Below are 25,003 nucleotides of genomic sequence, written 5' to 3'. Positions count from 1 at the left end.
CTAACGGTTCCCTGAGATTCCTCCAGTTATTCCTCTGACTGCTCCGATAGAATTCCCAAACATTAGAGAGACGGAGAAGAGATTGAAGCCTCCACTTGTACTGTCTTCATGCAATTTATTTTTCTCCCTCCAAAAATATTATCTCGCAAATCCCAACGGTTAAAGTGTGCGCAATTTAATTTTGAACAACATATCCAAATTTTACTACAATCCAACGGTTAAAGAATCCGGGATCTTAGTTTTACCGAGACAGTTTTGGATTTCTGCGGGAAAATAAAAGGCTACAATGAGAAGGTTTTTCCTCTAAGCTTAGACATGATTTTGAAATTCCCAACGGTGAGAATTTTAGGAATTGGGTTGCGAACTTGGTATTCAAATTTCACGACGATCCAACGGTGAATAATTCCAAGATCATCGTTTTTCTGAGACTAGTTTTGTGGGTTGCGGGAAAAAGAAAGGATTTTGGAGAGGAGAAGAGAAAAAACGAAAATGAGGCAAAGAAGAGACATCATCAGTCTAAAACTGACCTAACATCGCTATTTATACCTAGGGTACACACAACTTATTATTACTCTATTTATTTATTTTTAATATTTTATAAAAAAAAATCTATTTTATTCCTTATCAAATGAATAAATCAAATATATTTTTTTTCTTCAAATCATTATTTCTCATTTTTTATTTCTTTATAAAAATATGATCATTTTTTTAAAACTATTTATTTATAAATAACAATTCTTTTTAAATTAGTTTATGAAGAAATGGGATGTTACATGTGTGTTATAATATATAAAAGTTGAAGCACGAATGGGGATATTGATATTTTAGCTATTCATTAACATACATCTTGCTACATCGGCATTTTGTCATTTGTATCAAATTTTGGTTCAATCTTTCACTTCCTCTTTAAGAGTAAGAGTCTATCAACATCTCCTTCAATCAATCATCTATCTTTCTTACCAATAAAGTCTAAGTTCAATTCCTAAGAATTAAAAAACAGTACCTAATAGGTTTGTACTACATTTAGGTAGGAAGCATTTAGAGAATCATTAAGATAGAGTTAATGTACATCATATGGTTTGTACTATATTTATATGAAAGGGTATTTTGGATGATAAAAAATAAAAAAAAAAGATGATATGTTTAGTAATTAGGAGCTGTAAATAGTAACATTCAAAAAGGAAAAGGGATAATTGGGCCAAGCTCAATTCAAATATGGCAATTATGCTAAATACAACTCATAAATTACTAAGTGTACCCCTTTCATCTTTTCCATGCATTATCCCTTCTAATCCCTATTTGTTCCAACAAGTAGTGTTATTAAACTTGGAGCAGACCAGCCAATCTGACCAATTCAATTGGATACTAGAATTGTGATCGGTCTGAATAGTTATTTTAGATCGAACATGCTCTTGACTTTGTATAACTTGACTCTAAATTGGAATGAATTAGTCTAAATCGTTGGTATTTTGAAAAGAGCACTAAATTGTCCAAATAAAAAAGTGATAAGTAAATTAGTTTGCTCCAAATCATGAATGAGATAACTCCTCTCATGGGTCTTATGTTGTTTAGAAGCATAGGCTACCACCTAATCCTTCTGCATAAGCACACCACCTAAACCTATATCATCTATTAATCCCAATTTTTTTTTTTTTTTTATCAAGAAACCAAAAGGAAAAGACACAAAGTCATAATAACAATAAAATGCTTTAAGGTATTCACAACCCGTCCAATTGAATTAAAACATAAAAACATAAGCATGCACAACTATAATTGGGGTCTAAGGTAACCCCGCTAGCCCAACCATGATCATACTCGTGAACGAGAGAATCTCACTCCCCCTTTACCTAAAAAATGATTCCACGACAAAGGTACAAGTAATGACGGTTCATTGCAATTTTCCTTTCACTTCTTTGTTCCAGGTTTTGATAACACAATTTCCAAATAGAGCAAAAAGAAATGTGAGGAAAGATTAGGTTTTAAAGAGCCTCACAACTTTTAGAGTTGAATTCAGCTTCCTCAGACTAAAGGCCCAAAGGCAGGCATTTAACCTAACATAACTTATTTTTATTTAATTAAAAAAATAACATAAAATATTTAATAATAACTAATATATATATATATATATATATATATACACATATATATAATATTAAATTGGAGTGTTACAAATTTTCCCCAATTTTTCAAATCTTCATTTTATTTCTAGTGGTTTTACACATCTAGAAAAATTTTAACACCTTAAAAGTGCTAGGCTAGGGGTCACACTCTCTTTTACACACACTTCATTTCATTGGTCAATGTCACTTAAGTTCTTAAATTGGTTACTTGCTTACCAATTCCGCAGGTTCAACCATCTTTTAATTTAATTTTATTATAAGGGTCCAAACTCAAACCATCATCTTCTAATTTCTTCCTTTTCCATCTTTACCTCCCACACAACAAGCTTTTCAATTTTTAAAAAAAATATTTTCCTCTTTTTTCTACCCCCGCTTCTTATCCTTAGTTTCCTCTCTCAAATGCCTCCATCATCGTTCAATTGAACCATTTCACCCACTTTAATCGTATGTTTGGATGGGGGATTTTAACTGGAATATTAAAATGCCTTGCTATAATGTAATCCATTTGGATAGGATATTTTAAAAGTAATTGAAAGGTTAGCATTTTTATGAAGCATTTTAATACACTAAATTAGGAGAATTTCAAATTCTTATAAAAAACGAAGGAGTTAAAATTCCTCACTCGCGAAACACAACACACTCTTTCTCTACTCAAGCTTTACGTCGCTTGCAAATGTGATCTCACTCACTTTGCAATCTCGATCTCTCTCGACTGGTAGGTTCTTCTTTCTATTCATCACGACCCTTTCTTTCTCCCATTGGTAGGTTATTCTCTTTCTCATTTCTGTGCATTTTTTCTCTCAAATTGTGTTTCATTGATTTTGATTTCAGTTTTGTGGATACGACGTTCATTCTCTTTGAAGATCTAAAGCCAACATGGTGCTTTTCTCATCTCCATTATCTAGGGTTTCATTTCTCATATTAGGGTTTGTTAAAACAATTTGTGTTTCATTTTTTCTTTGATTATTGTTTCAATTTGATTTTATTGATTTATGTTTCGTTTTCTATTTCATTGATTTGTTTTTCACTGATTTTGATTTCTTGGGTGTAGATTTGGATGGGGTTTTGGGTTGAGATAGGTTTTGAGCACCATGTGTTTGTGAATATGCAAGAAAGAGAAAGATGGAAATAATTGATAAATTATGCTTAATGATGATATTGAATACAAGACTTGGTACTATCATTGATAATAATTGCTTGTACGTACTTGAAATCAGTTAGAGATAATCAACTCATCAATTTTTTTTATCCTATTTGTCTAGATTCAAAATTTAGAACATAATCAATTAGCTCATTATATAACTTACCCCATGAACTAATTTCTTATTGCAGAATTTTAAACACAAGTAATCACTAGTTATAAATAAAAAAGCCTTGCATCTGGTTAAAAACATACTTAGGCAGATGGTGCTCCTTATTGTTTCTAGCACCTAGTAGCTCCCAAAATTAACGCCCAACTTTGCCAAATATGGAACTACAAGAAGCTTAGGTGTAGCATTTGTAACAAATTGGTTTTATGGATATATATGCTTTCTGCTGATATTATCTTATTTTTCTCTACTTAAGTTTGTTGTTGTAGTGGTTCCTTTGATGATTTTGTTGGATTCCAATTAAAATTCCCAACATAAAGGAGTTAGATTAATCCTGAAATCATTGGGTTATACTAGCTATAAAAGAAACATACTATTTTAATTTCACTGTGATGTTCCGTACAAGTTAACTACTCTAGCAGAACATTTGTAGATAAATAGAAGATTATGATGTTCAATTTCCAGAACCCTATGATGCTTGGTACAAAGAATCCAGTAGAACCACAATTGTTTTTTTTAACATTCAAACTAATTTACCTTCTTATAGCATGACTGTTACAAAGTTAGATGGTTGGCCTCTTAGCTAAAAGGCTTGCCTTCCTTAAAGCAGGAACCCACCCCTATGATGCCAAGAGGCACTTGGTCCTTCTGGTGCCTTAGACATGCCTTTAACTATCCTAAACATACTATATTCATATAATAAAGAAAGTAGGCATTGATTAGCATATCATTAGTACATAACTACTACGTATACCAACTTGTTTTGAAAGCTACAATGAACTACATTAACTTAACCAACCTCTTCTCCTTCTTGTATTGTTTATTCCTTCCATGATGGTTAGGATTTTCAGAGATGGTGATAAATTATTTATTGCTATCCCCACAATAAAATAGCTCTATTACAATTGTGTCCTAATGTATTTGGACTTTTCCTTGCCAAATAACTTGTTATGTTGTTATTGCTACTGAGATATTTTATACTTCAACAAAGGATTGACTTGAGCCATACTTTTTTAGTTTCTCTTTGTCATATTTAATAATATCACTTTTCTTGTGTATGAATCAAATATGACTGAGTTGCTTATAGGTTTTTTTATTTCTTATTTTTTTTCTCTAAAGAGCCTTAATTCTATTAATCTTTTAGAAACTTCACATTTGAAGATTTGTTAGGGGTTTGGATTAGGAAGAAATGGATGCTAGCATAATTGACACTGCAATTGCTTCAAGAAGATGTAAAAGAGAAGAATTTAAGAAAATATTTAATATTGCTATTGTTTGTGTCATTTATATGATTATGGGTGTAGTAGCATGGTATGATAATAATCATTTTGTTAAGGAACCATCCCGTAATTGGCAATTGGAACAACGTAATCACCTTAATTGTCTCATTAGAGGGTCAGAAAAAAGTTATATTGAACAATTGAGGGTTAGTAAGAGTGTATTTTTCAAGCTTGGTAGAATATTACAAGAAGGCAATGGATAAGTAAGAATACAAAATGTTCCAATAATTGAAGCAGTGGCGATGTTTTTACATATCCTTGCTCACAACCTTAAGTACAACATAAGGCAATTTGATTATTATATATCTAAAGAAACAATAAGTAGGCAAGTCAATAATGTCTTAAGAGCTAAGTCCAATTCATTCTTCACTCTCATGAAAAAATTCCATGGATCTCACGCTTAGCACATATGCCCCCCACGCTTATTCCTAAGAGGTCAAAGAACAAGTTATTTTCTTCTTGTTTTAGGCTTAGCGCTAGAACATGTTAGGCTTAGCACCAGATTTGGTGCTTAGTGCTAAGGTTTGTGGCACTTAGTGCCAAGAGGTCATATAGCTCCCATGCTCTCTACCTCTTCAAAGCTTAGCTTCAAAATTGATGTTTATCATCAATCTACGATTTTGCAGAATTTAGGTCGCAATCTGTGTCTTTTGGGGTCTCTCAATTCATTCTCAAACACCCAACATGTAATTAAGAATCTAGAATTGATTCCTAGCATGTTCTTAGTCTTTTCAAAGTAACACATGCAACACCAACAACAAATCACTAATGAAACAATTATCCCTAAATCCCTAATTCTTCAAAAAAAAAAAAAAAACAATAAAGGGAAAAGCATAGCATTAATCAAACAATCAAGATACACCAAACAATTAATAAATTTGTGCTTTAGAGTGTTCACAAACTAACCTTTCGTAAAATAAAATTGAAACATAAATTCTATTAGGGTTTAGAGCCAATTCCTCTACCCATGGCTAATGCAACACTTACAAGCAAGAGTTCATACTCCTCCTTACCTTGAATGATGAAAGTGTAAGCAGTACTTCTTCGATTCACACTCATAACTTTTATGACTCTTTGTATGAAGGTTCTCTAGAAGACACAATAGTGACAACACACGTTTCCCAAAGAATTTAAAACAGAGAGAGACTTTTAATAAGAGTTTCCATGCATCTTTGTATGAAGGTTTTTCGAGTAGGAGTAATGTACTTGATAAGGTATGTGCCTTTTAATAAGAGATTTGGTACCTCTTGTACCCCTATTTAATATATTTTTATCTTTGACGGGTAAAAACATACATTTTATGTGGCCAAGGTTGTTTGTTTTTTCTTTAATGCATGATATATTTTCTTACCATCGTTGTCATGTAGAGAAACATTGGAAAGTTATTAGCATATTTGGACCCTTTTTTTCCTTGTCACTAAGGAGTGGATTTGGAGCAATTTTTTCAAAAATCTTTTTAGAGTGAATAAAAGTATTGTAACTAATTGATAAATAAACTAAGATTATATATACAAAGATAAAAGTATTTTTATAATATTTATATTATAAATATAATTTTTTAATCTTTGGGTTATAATGTAACTAGTTTTACCAATTGTATAAGGTTATATTGTAAAACTTGTGGTCCACTTGGAAAAATTATGGGTGAAGAAATCCAAGTGCTAGATATAATTAATATATTTTCCTAAATCTCTTATTAAAAGGCACATATCATGTCAAGTACATCACTCCTATTCGAAAAACCATTATATGAAGAGGCATCGAAACTCATATTAAAAGTTTCTCTCTTTGTTTCAAATTCTTTGGGAAAAGTATGTTGTCACTATTGTGTCTTCTAGAGAACCTTCTTATGAAGAGTCGCAAGCTGTGAGTATGAATTAGAAGAGTATTGCTTCAACCTTTCTACAGTTTCATTATTCAGGGTAAGGAGGAGTGGAAACTCTTGCTTGTAGGTGTGGCATTAGCCATGGTTAGAGGAATTGGCTCAAAACCCTAATAGAATTTACGTTTCAATTTTATTTTATGAATTGATTAGTTTGTGAACAATCTAAAGCACAAATTTATTAATTCCTTGATGTATATTGAATGTTTGATTGATGGTGAGCTTTTCCCCTTTTTGATTTCTTGAAGAATTAGGGATTTAAGGATAATTGTTTGATTGGTGACTTGTTGTTAGGTTTGTGTTTGTTACTTTGAAAAGACTAAGAACATGCCAGCCAGGAATCAATTTTAGAATCTTAATTACATGTTGAGTGTTTGAGGATGAATTAAGATGCCCCAATAGACATAAATTGTAGACCTAAATTTTGCAAAATTGTAGATTAATGATAAGCATAAATTTTGATGCTAAGCTTGGAAGAGGTAGAAAGCATAAGAGCTCTCTAATCTCCAGGTTCTAAGTGCCACAAACCCTAGACACTAAGCACCAATCTAGTGCTAAGCCTAATATGTTCTAGCACTAAGCCTTAAGCGAGAAGAAAACAACTTGTTCTTTGGCCTCTTAGGAATAAGCATGGAGGGCTTATGCGTTGAGTATGGGATCATGGACCTTGTTCATGACAGTGATGAATGAATTAGACTTAGGAGTCTAATTTAACATGCGCTCTGAATTTGTGTTTTAATTGTTATAATTATAGGCCCTTTGTTATTTCTTCTCTAAATTTGTGTTTTAATTGGTGAATGGTATGTGAGTGTTTATGAATGCTAAGATTTTTTATGAATGTTATGTTTGTAGTGGTTGAGACTATTCTCACCCTTTTCCTCAATTGGGTCTCTTTGAATTTATAATTTTGATGCAAAGTCGTTGGCTTTTGTTTCTTTAGGGAAGAGAATTGATGTGGGGGTTGGCTAGGTTTATGGATGAAAATGGAACCTTTGTATTTCTTTTGAAATTGTACTTGGGTTGGTGAATGGACTATGAATGCAAATCAATAATGCTTGGTATCTCATGCTCGTGCCTTCGGTGTGAATTACTAGCTTAAAATAATGGATATTGTGCTTTCAAATATTTATTTCATATTTGCTTTCGTGGGGTATAGATAATTTTCTCTATGCCTTGCCTTTTACATTCGTTGTTTGTTCTTACTTCAATAGAAAATGACAACATTGTATGAGGCATACATATAAAATTGAGCCTCATGTTTGTTCTTACTTTGATAATTTTCTCTACACCCTGCCTTATACTTTAGAATTACACTTGGACCTTATTGAGCATTAGTCAATCATCAATGTTGCACTTCAAATTTATTAGGCCATGGTCAATCATTAGTTTTATACTTAGATCTTATTGGAATTTGGTCAATCATTAGTTTGATACCTCGACCTTATTGAGTCCTGATTCATCATTAGTTTTATATTTGGGTCTTATTGAGCCTAGACAATTATTAGTGTTGCACTTGGACTTTATTAGGTTTTGGTCAATCATTAGTTTTATACTTGTGTCTTATTGGACTTGGTCTATCATCACTGTTACACTTGGGTCTTATTGAGTCATTTTGCACTTCTAACGTTATATTCTTATTCTTTTTTATTTGTAATATATGTTAAATATTTTTTAATAGTCTTAGGTTTATTCTATAACAAAAAATATTATAGATGTATATTTATTTATGATTTTAATTATATAAATAGTGTTTAACCCACTATATTAACATGACAAGTAAAGTATCTTTATTTATTTTAAAAAAACAATTATGTTGTAAGACTTTGTTTTTATGCTAGGTCTTTTTTAAAAAGTATTTTTTTTTTTGAAAAATTACATCCAAAATAATTTATGGTTATTATGTTGTTGTTGAATATTTCTTTATTTCTTGTATCTTGCTTCTATATGGAGAGACAACAGAGTTAGGTTATTTTGTATGTGAGCTGTCTCTCTCTTCTTATGTACTCTATATATATGTCATTCAAAAAGCAATAAAGTTTAAGCTAAAGTGAGACAACTTTTTACTCACTAAAATATCAAAAGCTTCAACTATTGTTATTATTATTATTTATATTTTAATTATATTTGAACTATATACAACACTCTTAAATTAATAATTAAATAGTTGTAATGGTGGAAATAGTATTATCAAAATAGCCAAGTTTTATAATTTTCCAGTGGCGGAATCATTTTTTGGTGACCAATTTGAATTTTAAAGCGACAAAAGTAGTGACCAAACTAACTTAGTCGCTAAGCATTAAAATGTGTTGCGGTCGAGCTATCCTTTAGCCTCAACCCTCAACATCAGTTGCTAAATTTTCAAAAAAAAAATTTAAAATTTAAACCACTTAGCGACTGAATTAGTGGCTGCTTGGGTTGTCACCATGCATATCGGTTGCAAAAGTGCTCTCTGGTTTGTAAAAGTGACAACTTATATAATAGTTGCTAAATTGGTCGTTTTTTGTCACCAATATATTTGGTCGCTATTTTTAGTCTTTAATCTGCATATTTCTCGTGGTGATAGTATTGAACAATTTTGCTTCGAACATATGTTTGTGTGTGTATAGCATAATATACACAACTAAAAAAAAAAGTAGTTTCAACGATTGAAACTCAACAACAGTCCTCTGAAACCCGTCATTATTTTGTTATTTTTTAAATGATGGTATTTTTGTAAATATAAGAAACATTTGAAAGATGGTTGTTTTCCAAATCCGTCTTTGAATAAGGTTGAGTTTTTATATTTTTTGAGTGCTCAGCTCGCGCCCTAACCCTCTTGCATTCCGCTCACTCCGTCTTTGAACCTCTGGAAGCGTCTTCCAACCCTAATTTTGCACTCCTCCGACTTCTGGACTTTCAAGGGTTTCACCAAATTCGTCACGCGCCTCCTCTCCCTCCGTGACGCCTCGCTCGCACTCCTCAAACTCGATTTCGAGCGCCGCGGCTGCATCGAGCCGCAGCTCCTCAAACGGATCGTCAAATATGTCGTTTCCCACAATGTTCGCCAGGTAGGAATCTACGGTAGCATGCTATTTCCGAAATCGCTGAATCTCACGGCGTTAACCATATTCCAAAAATGGTTTAGGTAAATGCTTTCAGGAAAATGTTGGAAGGGAACCGAACATATCCTATTTGCAGGTCTGACTGTCCAGACATATATTAGCTATTACAATATTTGTTTGATTTGTTTCTCTACCTCTCTGTATTATGTTGCTTGTAAATAGATTGGATTTTGACTGGTATGTTTGGGAGTAAGGTTGTGGAGGAAAAGGAAAACAAATTTTTCATTTCTAATAAAATTTTGTAATTTTGGTAATTTTTAAAATAAAGAGATAAAATGATATTCTAATCCTTTGTTTATTTGAATGAACAATATATAACTTTCTGAATTAAAAAATTTGACTGGGAAACTCTTTTGTGAAGCAAGTTGAGATTCCTTTGAAGCCTGCTTCTGTTCTACTGCAGGTAACCTTGTCCAATTCTGCATGCGGCAAAAGAGTTATTTTCATGGATGGGGATATAAAGTAATGCGTGTTTTATCTTTAACCCGTTTTTTCTCCTCTCCTCTGGATTTTACTGGAATCCCTGCTGTTGTTGACCTGGCTTGCGTGCGTGATGCTAGGAATAAGCTTGGCAGTGATTCTAATAAGATTAATCCTCTGGTATACATCATTCTTACCATTTTTCTGTGCTTTTGTTCTCTGAAGTCATTTTGATTTGTAGAAATTTAACAAACAATTTTGCCTATATGTTATATTTGCTATTGTATAAGTGGCTCTAACTCAGCTACAATTGTTGTCAGGTTCCTGTTGATCTTGTCATTAATCATTCAGTTCAAGTTGATGTAGCAAGGTCAGAGAATGTAGTGCAGGCCAATATGGAGCTTGAGTTCTAGAGAAACAATGAGAGATTTGCTTTTCTTAAATGGGGATCAAATGCTTTCCGTAATATGCTTGTTGTCCCTCCTGGATCTGGTATAGTACATCAGGTAAGTTCAAAACAGACATTCCAAATGATTTTATGGATTTTCTTTACTGCTATTTTTTTTAATACCGAGGACTTGTAATGTCTCATTTCAGGTCAATCTTGAATATCTTGGACGCATTGTTTTCAATACTGAGGGCTTGTTGTATCCTGACAGTGTAGTTGGAACTGCTTCACATACAACAATGATAGATAGGCTTGGAGTTGCTGGATGGGGCTTTGGTGGTATTGAAGCAGAGGCAACAGTGCTTGGCAAGGTATATTTACTTGAATTTTGGTTTATTTGTAACGAATTTGTTCTAATTATATTCCTATAAATGTAATGAATTCTGATAGTTTGTGGTTTAGAACTATATGTTTCCTTTAACTCAAAATAAGCTCTTGGAGTTGTTTAGCTAGTGGTGATCCTAATGTTGTCTGCTGTAATAATGATAGCCTATGAGCATGGTGTTATGTGTTGTTGGGTTCAAGTTATCTGGAAAACTGTGTAATGGTGTTACAACAACTGACTTGGTTCTAACTGTGACACAAATTCTTAGGAAACATGGTGTTGTAGGGAAATTTGTTGAATTTTATGGTAATTAAGTTCACCTTATCCTCACATATCTAATGAACCTTTAATCCATTTATTCTCTACCATTAGTCTACTCCTAATCCAGACCCTTGGCCTTGATGTAATGATGAGTAGAGTATCATTTTCACGTAGATTTTTGAGTCAATTAGCATTCACTATCAAGCTATTGCAAGTTGAACTAACCATGAGGATTGGTGTTGATCTAACAGTACCAAAATAAAGAATAAAATGCGACAATGTAGTAGAATGAATGAAATGCAATGGAATTGCAAGAAACTTGGAAAAACACAATATGAAGTTAATACTATGAATGATTAAGTGGTTAGGCATTGGTATCCTTCTACCTTCACTTAATCCAATCTCATTATTCTTTGATTACATCTAATCCATTCAATTATCATTTGAGATCACTAGAATAGGTAGAACCCTATTCCTTGATGAAAACTCTTCAATTTCACTTGAAATGAAGGTGAGGAGGAGTCAAAACCTCACTTTCTCTCACAGCTTTATTAGATTCAAAATGTTACATATATATAGGATACAAAAAAAGAGAGAGGAGAGATGACAGTGACATCTCACTGCTGCCTTCTGAATAAGGCTTACAGATTAAGCTACCAAACAAAGCTAAAATACAAAAGAAATATTCAACATTCAACACTCCCCCTCAAGCTGGAGCATATAAATCATATGCACCAAGCTTGGAACATATAGTCTGAATTCTGGGTCCTCTTAGGGACTTAGTCAAAATATCCGCTGGCTGGTCATTAGAACCAATGAACTCAGTGACAATCTCCTTGGACAGAAGCTTCTCTCGAATGAAATGACAATCAATCTCTATATGCTTAGTCCTTTCATGAAAGACTGGGTTTGAGGCAATATGAAGAGCAGCCTGATTATCACAATACAACTTCATTTGCAACTCTTCACAAAACCTCAATTCTTGCAGAAATTGTTTAATCCACATGAGTTCACAAGTAACCATAGCCATCGATCGATATTCAGCTTCTGCACTAGACCGAGCTACAACCGTCTGTTTCTTGCTTTTCCAAGAAACAAGATTTCCTCCAATGAAGACACAATAGCCTGATGTAGACCTCCTATCCATGGGACAGCCAGCCCAATCAGCATCACAATATCCTGATAATTGCGTATTACCTTTGTCTTCATACAACAACCCTTGTCCAGGAGCTCTCTTAATATACCTCAAAATACGCATGACAGCATTCCAATGGTCCAAATGAGGATTTTGCATAAATTGGCTAACCACTCCCACAGCAAAGGAGATATCAGGTCTAGTGATGGTAAGGTAAATGAGTTTTCCCACAAGCCTCCTATATCTCTCGGGGTCAGGATAAACTTCACTTTGATCTGCCATGAGCTTCAAATTAGGATCCATAGGACTTTCAACAGGTCTACAATTTTGCATACCTGTTTCTTCTAAAATATCAAGGGCATACTTCCTCTGAGAGATCACAACACCATCTCCTGATTGAGCCACTTCAATACCAAGGAAATACTTCAAAGATCCCAAATCTTTGGTCTGAAAATGACTGAATAGATGCTCTTTTAGCTGGCTGATCTTAGTAGCATCATTCCCTGTAATCACTATATCATCAACATAGACCATTAGATAAACACATTTTCCAGGAGATGTATGACAATAAAATACAGAGTGATCAGCTTCACTTCGTTTCAGTCCAAACATGTGAACAACATGACTAAATTTACCAAACCAAGCACGAGGAGATTGCTTCAACCCATAGAGAGATCGATGAAGCTTACACACAAGGCCATACTCCCCCTGAGCAACAAACCCAGGTGGTTGCTCCATATAAATATCCTCCTCAAGATCACCGTGGAGAAAGGCATTCTTAATATCAAGCTGATGGAGGGGCCAGTGACGAATAGCAGCCATAGCAAGAAACAGACGAACAGTGGTGAGTTTGGCGACAGGAGAGAAAGTATCACAGTAATCAATGCCATATACCTGTGTGTAGCCTTTAGCTACCAAACGAGCCTTAAGCCGATCAACCTCACCAGTGGGCCCAACTTTAACAGTGTAGACCCACCTACAACCCACAGGGGTCTTACCAGGGGGAAGAGGAACAAGCTCCCAAGTACCATTATTTTCAAGGGCCTGCATTTCATCAATCATAGCCTGTCTCCAGCCAGGATGATCAAGTGCCTCACGGACAGTGGAAGGAATGGCAAGGGAAGACAATGAACAAACAAAGGAACTGTATGAAGGAGACAAACGGTGATAGCTTAAGAAATTATAAATAGGATGAGGATTACGAGTAGAACGAGTACCTTTTCTGATGGCAATGGGCCAATGTGAATCAGAATGAGGAGAAGAAGTGGAAGGAGAGGGCGGATCCATGAGTGGAGGACTGGTTGAAGAAGGACGAGAATCACTAGGAGAGGCTTCAGGTATTGGAGATCCAATCTGCCTTGTCCTGTGTTGATCTGTAGTCAGAGGTGGTAAGATGACTTCAGGTGAATTTGGTGAGGAAGATGGAACAATACTGACATTTTGGCCTGAGTTATCTAGGGGATAAGGAGAAGGAATAGGAAGAACTTCCTGAAGAGATGAAGAATGGTCCACGGAGGGTGAAAAGAAAGGTGTGTCTTCAAAGAAGGTTACATCTGCAGACATGTAGTATCGTCTCATGGTTGGAGAGTAGCATTTGTAACCCTTTTGAAGACGAGAATAACCCAGGAAGACACATTTGACTGACCTAGCAGAGAGTTTATCTAAACCAGGAGACAAATCATGAACAAAACAGGTACAACCAAACACTTTAGGAGAGACATGAAATAAAGGATCATGAGGAAAGACAAGTGAGTGAGGAATTTGGTTTTCAAGAGAAGAAGAAGGCATCCGATTTATTAGGAAACAAGCAGTAAGCACCGCATCTCCCCAATGATGTATCGGAACATTCGAATTTAGCATTAGGGAGCGTGCAGTTTCAAGAAGATGACGATTCTTCCTTTCTGCAATACCATTTTGTTGTGGTGTGTGAGGACATGTGGATTGATGTAGAATACCTTTGGAAGACAGAAAAGAAGAAAGATCATGAGAGAAATACTCTTTAGCATTATCACTTCTGAAAATTTTAATTGTTTTTCCAAATTGATTCTCAATTTCATTGTAGAATGACACAAATATAGGCAAAAGTTCAGATCTGTCTTTCATTAAATAAACCCAAGTACATCTGGAGAATTCATCAATGAAGGTTACAAAATATCGAAAACCAAAAGATGTAACACGACTTGGTCCCCAAATATCAGAATGAATGGTAGAGAAAGCTGAGTTACATCTTTGTACAGTTTGAGGAAATGACGACCTGACATGTTTTCCTAGTTGACAAGACTCACAATCTAAGACTCGAAGATTCTTAAGACTAGGGACCATCATCTTCAATTTTGATAAACTTGGGTGTCCTAGACGATCATGCAAAAGTTTGGGTTTTGAGATTGCAAAACAAGACCCAGGTGGACTGGATTCCAAATAGTAAAGTCCTCGTGATTCATGTCCTTCTCCAATCAGTCGCCCCGTCCCATGTTCCTGAATAACAAAAGAATTAGCAGTAAAGGTTACTGAACAATTTAACGAACGAGTTAATTGACTTAGTGAGATTAAATTATAGGGACACTGCGGAAGGAATAAAACAGAGTTTAATTTCAAGGAAGGAGACAATGAAACTTGACCACTTCCTTGAGACGCAACCTTGGAGCCATTAGCTACAGTGACGAGGTGAGGAATTTTTGGTAAGGAAAAGGATGAAAAGGAAGACTTATTACCAGAAATATGGTCAGAGGCACCTGAGTCGAGTATCCAAGGACTAGGACCTTCAATTGATTGAGAGATACAAGCTGTTGAAAAACATGGTACAGATGAGGATTGAGCTTGGTTGCTGGGTCTCTCAGATTTGAGCTTCAAATACTCCTGATACTCCTCATCAGAGAACTTAGACTCTGCTTTCTCTGATCTAGAAACCTGTGCAACCTTGTCAGGAAACCCATGCAACGAATAACAATTCTCTTGGGTGTGACCCATCCTCTTGCAGTAGGTGCAATGAGGACGTCCACCCCTTCCATTGCGGCCTCCTCTGCTGTTGCGACCGCCTCCTCTACCACGTGATGCAACCATTGCTGACGTCTCCACACTATCAGTAGGATTTTCATCCTTCGATAAGTGAGGCACACGGAGAAGCCTAGTGATGAGAGAATCCATGGATGGAACCTGATCCCCAACGAGTACTTGATCACGAACATGATCAAAGTCTGAGTGTAAGCTTCTCAGAATAAGGACCATGTAAAACTTGTCCAGTTTCCTGTTCACTTCTTCTAATGAATCAGCCACAAGAAACTTTCTCAGCTCTTCCACGGCAGCCCGAGCCTTACCCACATGAGCAATCATGTCATTGCTGGTTTGCTTAAGGGCTGTAACCTTCATGGTTGCATCAAATAAGCTCTGAATATCATTGGCAAAAATTTCTTGAGCCTTCTTCCAAAAGGAACGACACGTTTTAAATGATCTAAGGATATCCAAAATATCCGGCTCAACTGATTGCCATAACACAGCACACAGTTGATAATCAAGCTTCTCCCATTCGGCTCTTTTGTCACTTGAAACAGAATCGAAAGCTTTCTCCAAGTGGTCATGGTGTCCTTGACCAAGAAACCAAAGTTCTACGGAAGCAGACCATGAGGGGTAATTTTTCCAATTGAGTTTAGCAGCTGTGATGGTTGGAGTCCCGGAGAAGGAGAAAACAGGTCCAGGGGAAGCCATTTTGACCCACAAGGTGAAACCCTAAGGGAGCAAAAAGGTGGAGAGAATAGGACTGTAGCGTTCCAGGTGACGAAACTGGAAACTGAGGGCTGGAACGGACTCAGGAGAAGCCGACCAAGAGAACGGCGGAGGCGTGGCGCGATTCCGGCGTCGGGACGGCGGCGCGTGGACTGCACGCGCCGGAGGACGCGCGGGACGGTGGCGGCGCGTGGCGGCGCGTGGCTGCTCCGTTGCTGACGCGAGTTGGCCGACTGGCTCGCGCTTCCCAAGGCGAGCCTAACCCTGGCTTCGCCAGAGAAATGGCCGCCGGAAAGTGACGGCGGCGGCGGCAGACGGCGGCGGTTGCGGCGGCGACGGCGGCGGGCGACGGCGGATGACACCTGCTCTGATGCCAACTTGAAATGAAGGTGAGGAGGAGTCAAAACCTCACTTTCTCTCACAACTTTATTAGATTCAAAATGTTACATATATATAGGATACAAAAAAAGAGAGAGGAGAGATGACAGTGACATCTCACTGCTGCCTTCTGAATAAGGCTTACAGATTAAGCTACCAAACAAAGCTAAAATACAAAAGAAATATTCAACATTCAACAAATAATTAAGTGGTTAGGCATTGGTATCCTTCTACCTTCACTTAATCCAATCTCATTATTCTTTGATTACATCTAATCCATTCAATTATCATTTGAGATCACTAGAATAGGTAGAACCCTATTCCTTGATGAAAACTCTTCAATTAGAAACCTAATTCCTTAGGGGAACTCAATTAAAGAGAAATATTAAGTTCAAGAACAATTTGGTGAACCAACTTAAATGGTTGTTTCCTTTCTTATTCCATCACTAGGCCAAAACTACAATATGCAAAATGCAAGTTGACTCCTATTTGCAGCCTGTTGACAGGGTTAAGGTAGTAGTTTTTATGAATTAATGATACTATATATTTAGAATTTTAAATAGTTATACATTATATATGTATTTTTGATAAATCTTCATATTAATATACAATTTATGTTAGAAAGATGTTGGATTTAGTTGAGCTTCATCAGCCCCCATTATGTACCCAAAATAGTGAAAGGTGAAACCAGTTTCACTTGTGTCATGAAGTTTGGTGGCTCCTCTGTGGCTTCTGCTGATAGGATGGAAGAGGTGGCTACCCTTATATTGAGTTTTCCTGAAGAGAGGCCTATTGTTGTTCTCTCTGTTGTGGGAAAAACAACAAACAAGGTTTTGCTGGAAATTTTTTTTTGCTCCACTTTTTTTTTTCATGTTGGTTTTTGCACTACTTTGGGTTGTGCTGGTTAAGGATTGTTGTTGAAGAAAAAGGTTGCTTTCTGGTTTTGTTATGCTGGAGAGAAAGCTGTGAGTTGTGGTGTTATCAATGTATCAAGTATTGAGGAGCTTTGCTTTATAAAAGACCTGCATCTAAGGCAAGAGCAATGAGCTTTCTCTTTTTTGCTTTTACTAGTGTAGCATAATAATATTTGAAGAAAGAAAAATCACTTATTTTTTTCCCAAAAGGAATGTTATTTTATGATTGGATGTTCTCACCTGCATCTCAGGACTGTGGATCAGCTTGGTGTGAAGGGATCTGTTATTTCAAGTAAGTTGCTTTTTTCTCATGATGGTTAAGTTGGAGTAGGATCATTTGAATATTCATTAATTTATTTGTTTAGATAAAAAGTTCTTCTTTGATCATTTCACCAGACTGGATCTTGATGTTATATATGCCAATCCAATCTGGATCTTTATTGTTCAAGAGTTAGAATTAACAATTATTTGGTGCAGTGGAAGAATGAAACATTTTCACATGCAAATCAAGAAGAATTTAATGATAAATCAGAGAAATTTTACTTAGATTACCGCTAAACAATTACAAATCAAATGCTTCAAATAGAATGCATAAGGAAAAGGAAACTAGGAAAAATAACTTAGAAAAGGAAACTAAAAAGAATAGAAACGGTAGGAAACTAATTATCTCAACAAAATAGAAAATAATTATCATGTGCTGCATCATTTTATATACAGCCTGAAGCAACAGCTACATTGTATATGCATTAATGTCTCTGATGAAATAGACCTTGTATGAGTAAGATGAAATTGTACGCTATAATTGTGATTTTGATTTGCTGCCACAGGAAAAAAATGGCATTTCATACTTTGACTTTGTCATATCATGCACTTTCAACATTGAATTTCAGCTTATCAAACAATTTAGAGAAAAATAGTGTCACTATATATCTCTCAAATCAAGAAAAAGCTAAGAGTTTGGCATAGATTTTGATTATAATTGTAACATTAACCATGAACTTTGTCATAGCCGCTGCAAGTTTTTCATCTCATTTTATCACTTTATGAACTAAGCATATTTTATTATGTCTTCTTTCTTGCAATTTTTAAGCTTATTTTTTAAATAAAATAAGTAATTTTCTGATGTATTTGTCTATTTTTTTAAGAAACAAACCCTATATATTTCTTTAAAAAGAACTTATATAAAAAATGGTTTTATTTTTTTTTTTTTATTTTTTTTTATGTTTAAACAAGCTATTCTAGCATATGATTTTAATCATGTTTTATATTCTTTAAAATTTTTATTTTCAGTGCTTGTCCTATTTTTGTTTGGCTTTACCATCTCTATTCTTTGTTTACCTTGTTTTCATATTTCCCTTTTGATTTTTATTTTCATGCTTTCAATTAGAGCTTTGAATCTTGGTCAGTGATTGTGATTTTAAGTCCCGTTTAATTTGGTGACAAATAAAACGACACCTTTTTTTTTTTTTCCAATTTTGAGGCTACCATGGTAATTCTTGAATGCATTCCCATTGGCCCCTTTTCCTTAATAAAACAACCCTTATATTACTATAAACTCAAATAATTAATTCTCAATTAGCCCACCGTGTTCCCTTTTGGCCAAAGGTGTGTCTGTAAAATTTTGAGAAAGCCAATTAGGATAATGCAGGGAAATTTTTTGTTTTTTCTTTTTCTCGGAATGGGGTTGCTTTGAGGGTCTGGGTATGAGCTAATGCACAGGGACATATCCTATCTATTTTATTATATGTCTTTGTGGTGTGTGATTTAATGTACAGGGAAATTTGGAATTTACCTATGCAATTTGTTGCCTATTTTTCTATGGGTTACAGAGGTTGCAATATACACGTTGCAAGATATGCCTTCATAGTTTATGTTAGAAGATATGTTTCTAGTGTAGAAGTAAAGTGCAATGTAGTTAGCATTTGTTGGTCTTTGGTATACTGGCTGTTTCGGGTTTGATAGGAAAAGTATGTTAAAATTCAGTTTGATGTTTTTTCTTCTTGGGGTGACATTTGTGATAGGCCCTAGCACTGTTTGGCTTAGAGTAGTGCTATGGCAATTGAGATGGTCCGCATATTGTTTTGCTTTTGTGCTGAAAAATAGCTTGAAAGTCCTTGCATATGTCCTCAAGTCGTCTTTATGAAATCACATGAAGCAATTTTTTTTATATTTCTTTTTATTGTATAAGGTACTAAGCTTGCTGTATTTCTTTATTATTGGAATTATATTATGGATGCACGTTATTGAGTGTATTTAAATGGGCCTGCCAACATCTGCCAGTGTCTTAACATTCATGCAGGACATTCTTTATTACTTTCTTACATGGATTTGTTTTGCATAAATTGGTAGTTTAGTTTATTGTTTTACACAAGCATCTACTTTTATGTATTTTGTTGTTAAATACTTCATTACTAAAGAGATTTTAACAATATCCTGGTGATCTAGTTGGTATTAGACCGTGCTTTTATGATAAACCCAAAACTTTTATTTACAATCAATCATTTTTAAATTCTGTCAGATCTACCCTTTCCAAAAATTGTGGGAAACTCATGGTGCATGGTGAGGAATGTATTAGCTCAAAGACTGCAATAGAGATGGTATTCAGGTGTTCAGATTCGGAATACAAGGATCTCTTCCAGTTAACAACTTTAATTATATATTATATATTATATATATTTACACGTTACTTTTTCTCCAATTGTATAATGCTTTGATTCTTCAATTGTCAATCACAATGCCTCAAGCTTTTTTTGTGCTTTGAGTAGCTGTAGGACTTGAGGTAATGAGCTACAAATACATTCCTCACCTTTTAAAAATACATTTTAAGATGGTTCTTTGAAAAATTTACATTTTAAGATGATTCTCTGAAAAAATCGTCTTAGATTGTAGGCATTTTAGGACAGTTTTCCAGAATCCTAAATTTATTTTAATTTTTTTTAAAGAAAATTATATTTTAAGACTGTTATTTGAAAACTGTCTTAGAATGTTGTCATTCTAAGACGGTTATTTTTCCGAAAACCGTCTTAGAATATATAGCTTTTCTAAGATGATTTTATAAGAATCGTCGTAGAAAATTTTGACTTTCTATGATATTGGTTACAAATCAATCGTCTTTGAATGTGTCATAGAATCGATGTAAAAACATCTTTTTGTTGTAGTAATAATTGCTTTTGAGCCTATTTGATGTTGTTGTTGACTAATTTTTCTTTGTATTTTTTTAGTGCATGGGTCCACTGAGACAGAACTTGTCCTATTAAATATCAATTACTTTTTTATAGTAGCAAATTTGTCTGTAGTTCTATATTGAGTTGTAGTAGGAGATTGTGGGATGGAAAAATGATATGTTGCTTCTCTCACTTATTTTTTTGTGTATAATTGTGCAGGTTAATCTGGAGGATATGTCATATGCGTGTTTTCAATTATGTTCCAATATGTACCTAGCACATGAGTGCTTGAGTCTATGACTAAATCTATCTTTCAAAACTTTGTAAATTTTGTCGTGTTGAATTGATGTTCATTTTGTTTTAATTGTTATGTCACACATGTTGTGTTTATATTGACAATACGACTTCTATTTACATTGTTGAATTGTATGTGAAGTGTTATGAAAATTTAATTCATTATCAATACACAATTATATCAACACCCCTTGCCAATGATGATATGCATGTCTTTTATAAAGTGGTTGATTTGGGTTGAAATCTTGGTAGACATGTTTGGTTGTGGTTTGTAACAATAATATATGGTTTTCATTTTGATTGATGAATATAATTAAAAAAGATAAGTCTTAATTTTGTCACAATTTAAGAAAAGAATTTTGTACTTAATCTTTCTACTCTTTGGAAAAATTTAGTATTTTTTGTCAAAGATTTAATAAAAGTAAATTAAATAATATTTATTTTATAAAAATTAATATTAAAATTAATTTTTTGGATAAATATTTTAAAATGAAATTCAATTGATATTTCCAAACAAAGAAATTAAAATACAAAAAAATTAAATTGTTTTATCCAAATAAAACATTTAAAAAATGAAAAATTCAATTGCAAGTAATTTAAATGTCAAGTATTTCAATTTCCTTAAATTTCTAAAATTTTCCATCCAACCGCTAAAGGTTTCAGAATTAAACACAGAAATCATGTTGAGAGAATACATTGTCAAAGTTTTGTCCATACTCAACAATATTTATTACACATCAACAAATGAGGTGGAAAACATTAAAACTTATACTGCACCAGCAGAGTATATAGAATCAAAGTTAGGAGGCAACGAATATCGCCCCTGTAGAGAACGTCATGCGGTGAAACTTGCGTCATGCGATGAAGAAAAAAGCGTGCAACATGCACCCTTGTAGAGAACGACGGTTTGGGTTCTAATTTTTTTTAAAAAAGAAAAAACTTGCAATTTTTTGTGCGTGTGTAAGACTTGATGCGTCATAGCAAGAGATTGAAAAGGAGGGCAAGTAAAAGATGAGGGTTTGGATCCTAATAGTAATAATAAAATTAGAAAATAATTTAACCTGCAAAATTAGTGAGCAAGCAACCATTTCAAAAATTTAAGTGACATAGACCAATAGTATGAAGTGTGTGTAAAAGAGAGTGTTTGGGACTTGGGAGTGTGACCTAACATTTCTACATCAAACTAGTAATGCATATGGGAAGTTATGTGATTCTCACATTATCAACATAATTGACGGACTAAATTAAACAGATAAAAAAATCATGAAAAGAATAAAAACAAGTGTTATAAAAAAAATGAGACTAAAAATTAGGGTTTACTAACAAAATTTGTACATGAATTTCATGACAAACTAATTGATAATATGACAACTCACATCATTATCACAACATAATTAATTTGTTATTTTACAGCAAAGATTAATTTTTTAATGAAGAAATAGTTCAGCAGCTAAGTTTGATAAAAAAAATAAATTGTTGTAAAATAAACGTAAAAATCTCAAAATAAAAATAGTGACAAAAAAAATATTAAACCCTAACAAAATATTTTAAAATTCTCTCATAACATCTTTTTATCACCCTCGCTTGCGTGATAAATCCTTTATACATCTATCGCTTCTTTCTCACATCATCTTTCCACGTAAAAACTCTGATGAAGAATCCCACATTTTAATCGTGTTGTAGGAGGAAGCTTCATGGAAAAGGATTGGCGTTAAAGCATATGTGTACGTTATTCTACCGTGTCAAGTCACTCACGTCCGAGGACAATACATTTTTCGTTTTGACAAGTTAGGTCGTTACCAACTTTATGTGTAAGCCGTCATGACCTAGTCTGATCCTTATTCCTAACTGCATCCAAAGCGTATGGTTCAAATTCAATTTACACCAAAGTGATGGCTGGATCCTTAATTATACGTTAATTTTTTTATGGCCAGAGATATAAAAGTCATTGAACGTACTCTAAGGGGTTGTCTAGAAGAGATACAGGATCTCGCATCCCCAGAAAGCTTTTCCTACTTTGAACAGGGGCACCATCCCTTTTCCTCCCTAACTTGCAGATTTGCATCTATATTTGATATACATATATAATTGCCTATGACTAAACGCTTAAAGGAATTCCGAATTTATACGATGTCTCATGTATGTATAGGTTGGCTGTGAAAGTGAATATAGCTGAGTCCATACCATATATCTAGCATCATCACTACTAAAAAATGATTTTATGAGCGTATGTTTATTGAGAGTTCTAGTGTAAATAAACTGAGTTGGAAATGCACGTTGAGTCCATGGAGAAGGACATGAATTTGATCACAGGAAAGAACTTTATGTGTGATTAAGTCATAAACTAAGAATTCATCCCATAGTCAACTGAAGGGATCGAAACTTATAGAGATAGTTCAGGATCTCATCAGAAAATCAAAGACCCTAACTATGGTGGTCGAATAAAAACAAATATTAATGGAAACTTCTATTAATAATTTATTAACCGTTACAATGATAAACATTACTGTATTATACTAATTATTGATCAATGAGAACTTTTATTAACAGTTAAAAAATAAATGTTAAAATAAAAAAACTCCTTATGAACGGCTTTTTAAATAATCGTCAAATAAAAGTCCTTTTCTTTGTATAATAGTAGTATGGGACTGACCATCTGGGAGAGGTATGAGATGCTACAATTAAAGCAATTTACAAGTGGAAACATTTACACTGACTTGTATGTCCAAAATCCAATCCATCATGTTATCAATTTTAGTAAAGAATTATTCTTTATTTTATTATCATATTTATTGTTTTATTAAATTGTTAATTTGACAAGTCCTTAATTAAATAAAATTAGAGGTTTGTTATCATGATAGAGATTATGATAATGAGAAATAAGTCTTTTATAATTTTAATCTAAATTATTTTTTATCGTAGGATTATTGTGAATAAGACATCAATAATCCAAATAAATTAATATATATGTAATGGTCTTTATTGGATAAAGATAAATAGATCTTATTGATTAAATTGCATATATAAATGATGTACATGTGGATGTCATCATTGAACTGACATAACTGTAAATTCTTGATAGTTTATATTACCTTGATATGTCAATAGGAAATTCTCAAGAAGAAATATAATAGTTTCTTTTGACATGAGATTATCAAAGTAATTAACAACATTATTTGTTATATTTTAATTTCGGGAACCTAATATCTTAGGGTACTAGTTGAATGAATAATGGATATGATTAAATACTTGTAGAATTAATGATTAATCAAGAAGGAATCCACCAACTCTAGGTAATGAGTTTGAGCTCTACGATAGAATCAAAACCTTGGTCATTGCAATTGAATGAAAGAAAAAAGAGTTTCAAGTCATTCATTGATTAAATGTGTTAGCTTATTAGAGTTTGACAATAATACTACACTATAGAGTTAAACTTGAGCTATAAATAATGGAAGAAAATATTACATTATTCTTCTATTGATTCTTGAAGGTAAAAGATGTTATTGCATATTATTTGAACATTAGGAGTGTTACTAGACGCCTACCTTGGTTAGTAAATTAATTATGATTAATTTACTATCGGTTTAGTATTGAACCTACGGGGTCACACACAAAAAGTGTTCCAATCTTTGTAAAAGAAAATAATTTATTTGATAATTAAATTAGAGAATTTAATTTAATCAAATAAATATTTTAGTGAAATATTATTATATTTTTTGCTAGCACCAATAATATAATTAATATAAAATAGACGAGTATTATTTTATAAATGTGGAAGTTGTCTATAAAATAAGAATAATATTCTATTGCTACGTATCAGGAATGTGATCGTAAGTAGTCATGTGATTAAGTGTGAATTATTTTTGTCTTATACCAGGAAGCTTCTTAAAATAAAATATATAAGATCATTTTTATTTTTATAAAGATAAAGAAATATGAAATTATTTTAAATCTTTCCTTTTTTTTCTTGGAAAAGAACCCGAATCCATATCTCTTTAATGTTATAAATAGAAGTATATACTTGAGACAAAGTGCACCACACACAACCTAGAAAAGTTCTAGTGTAGTTTTAGATATGAAAATTACAAAGAGGATTTCCTCTATAGATTTCCACTCATCAAAGTAGAGTCTTCACACTATTGAAGAAAAGTTTTGTTACTTCAAAAACACACATCTAAATACACAAACATATTTTTCTCTATTTATTATTGTTATATATTTTTTTAATACAAAATAGATCATTTTCTGCTG

General features: G+C 33.6%; 2 long non-coding RNA genes across 3 annotated transcripts; both read left to right on the top strand.

Moving 5' to 3' along the window:
• Window positions 1-9,352: 9,352 nt before the first annotated feature.
• LOC114385403 lies at window positions 9,353-17,413 on the top strand. Of its 2 annotated transcripts, none has more exons than XR_003660867.1 (6): window positions 9,353-9,639; window positions 9,717-9,769; window positions 10,097-10,293; window positions 10,434-10,619; window positions 10,711-10,872; window positions 17,006-17,413. It is a non-coding gene; the product is annotated as an uncharacterized LOC114385403 (long non-coding RNA). The 2 variants fall into 2 exon arrangements; XR_003660868.1 differs by having other exon boundaries at window positions 17,002-17,413.
• Window positions 17,414-17,426: 13 nt separating this feature from the next.
• Window positions 17,427-20,887, top strand: LOC114385405. The gene is made up of 3 exons (XR_003660869.1): window positions 17,427-17,586; window positions 19,813-19,899; window positions 20,678-20,887. It is a non-coding gene; the product is annotated as an uncharacterized LOC114385405 (long non-coding RNA).
• The last annotated feature ends 4,116 nt before the right edge of the window (window positions 20,888-25,003 follow it).

Source organism: Glycine soja, chromosome 14, assembly GCF_004193775.1.
Source record: "Glycine soja cultivar W05 chromosome 14, ASM419377v2, whole genome shotgun sequence".
Taxonomy (NCBI): domain Eukaryota; kingdom Viridiplantae; phylum Streptophyta; class Magnoliopsida; order Fabales; family Fabaceae; genus Glycine; species Glycine soja.
This window is presented reverse-complemented; position numbering and strand designations above follow the sequence as displayed.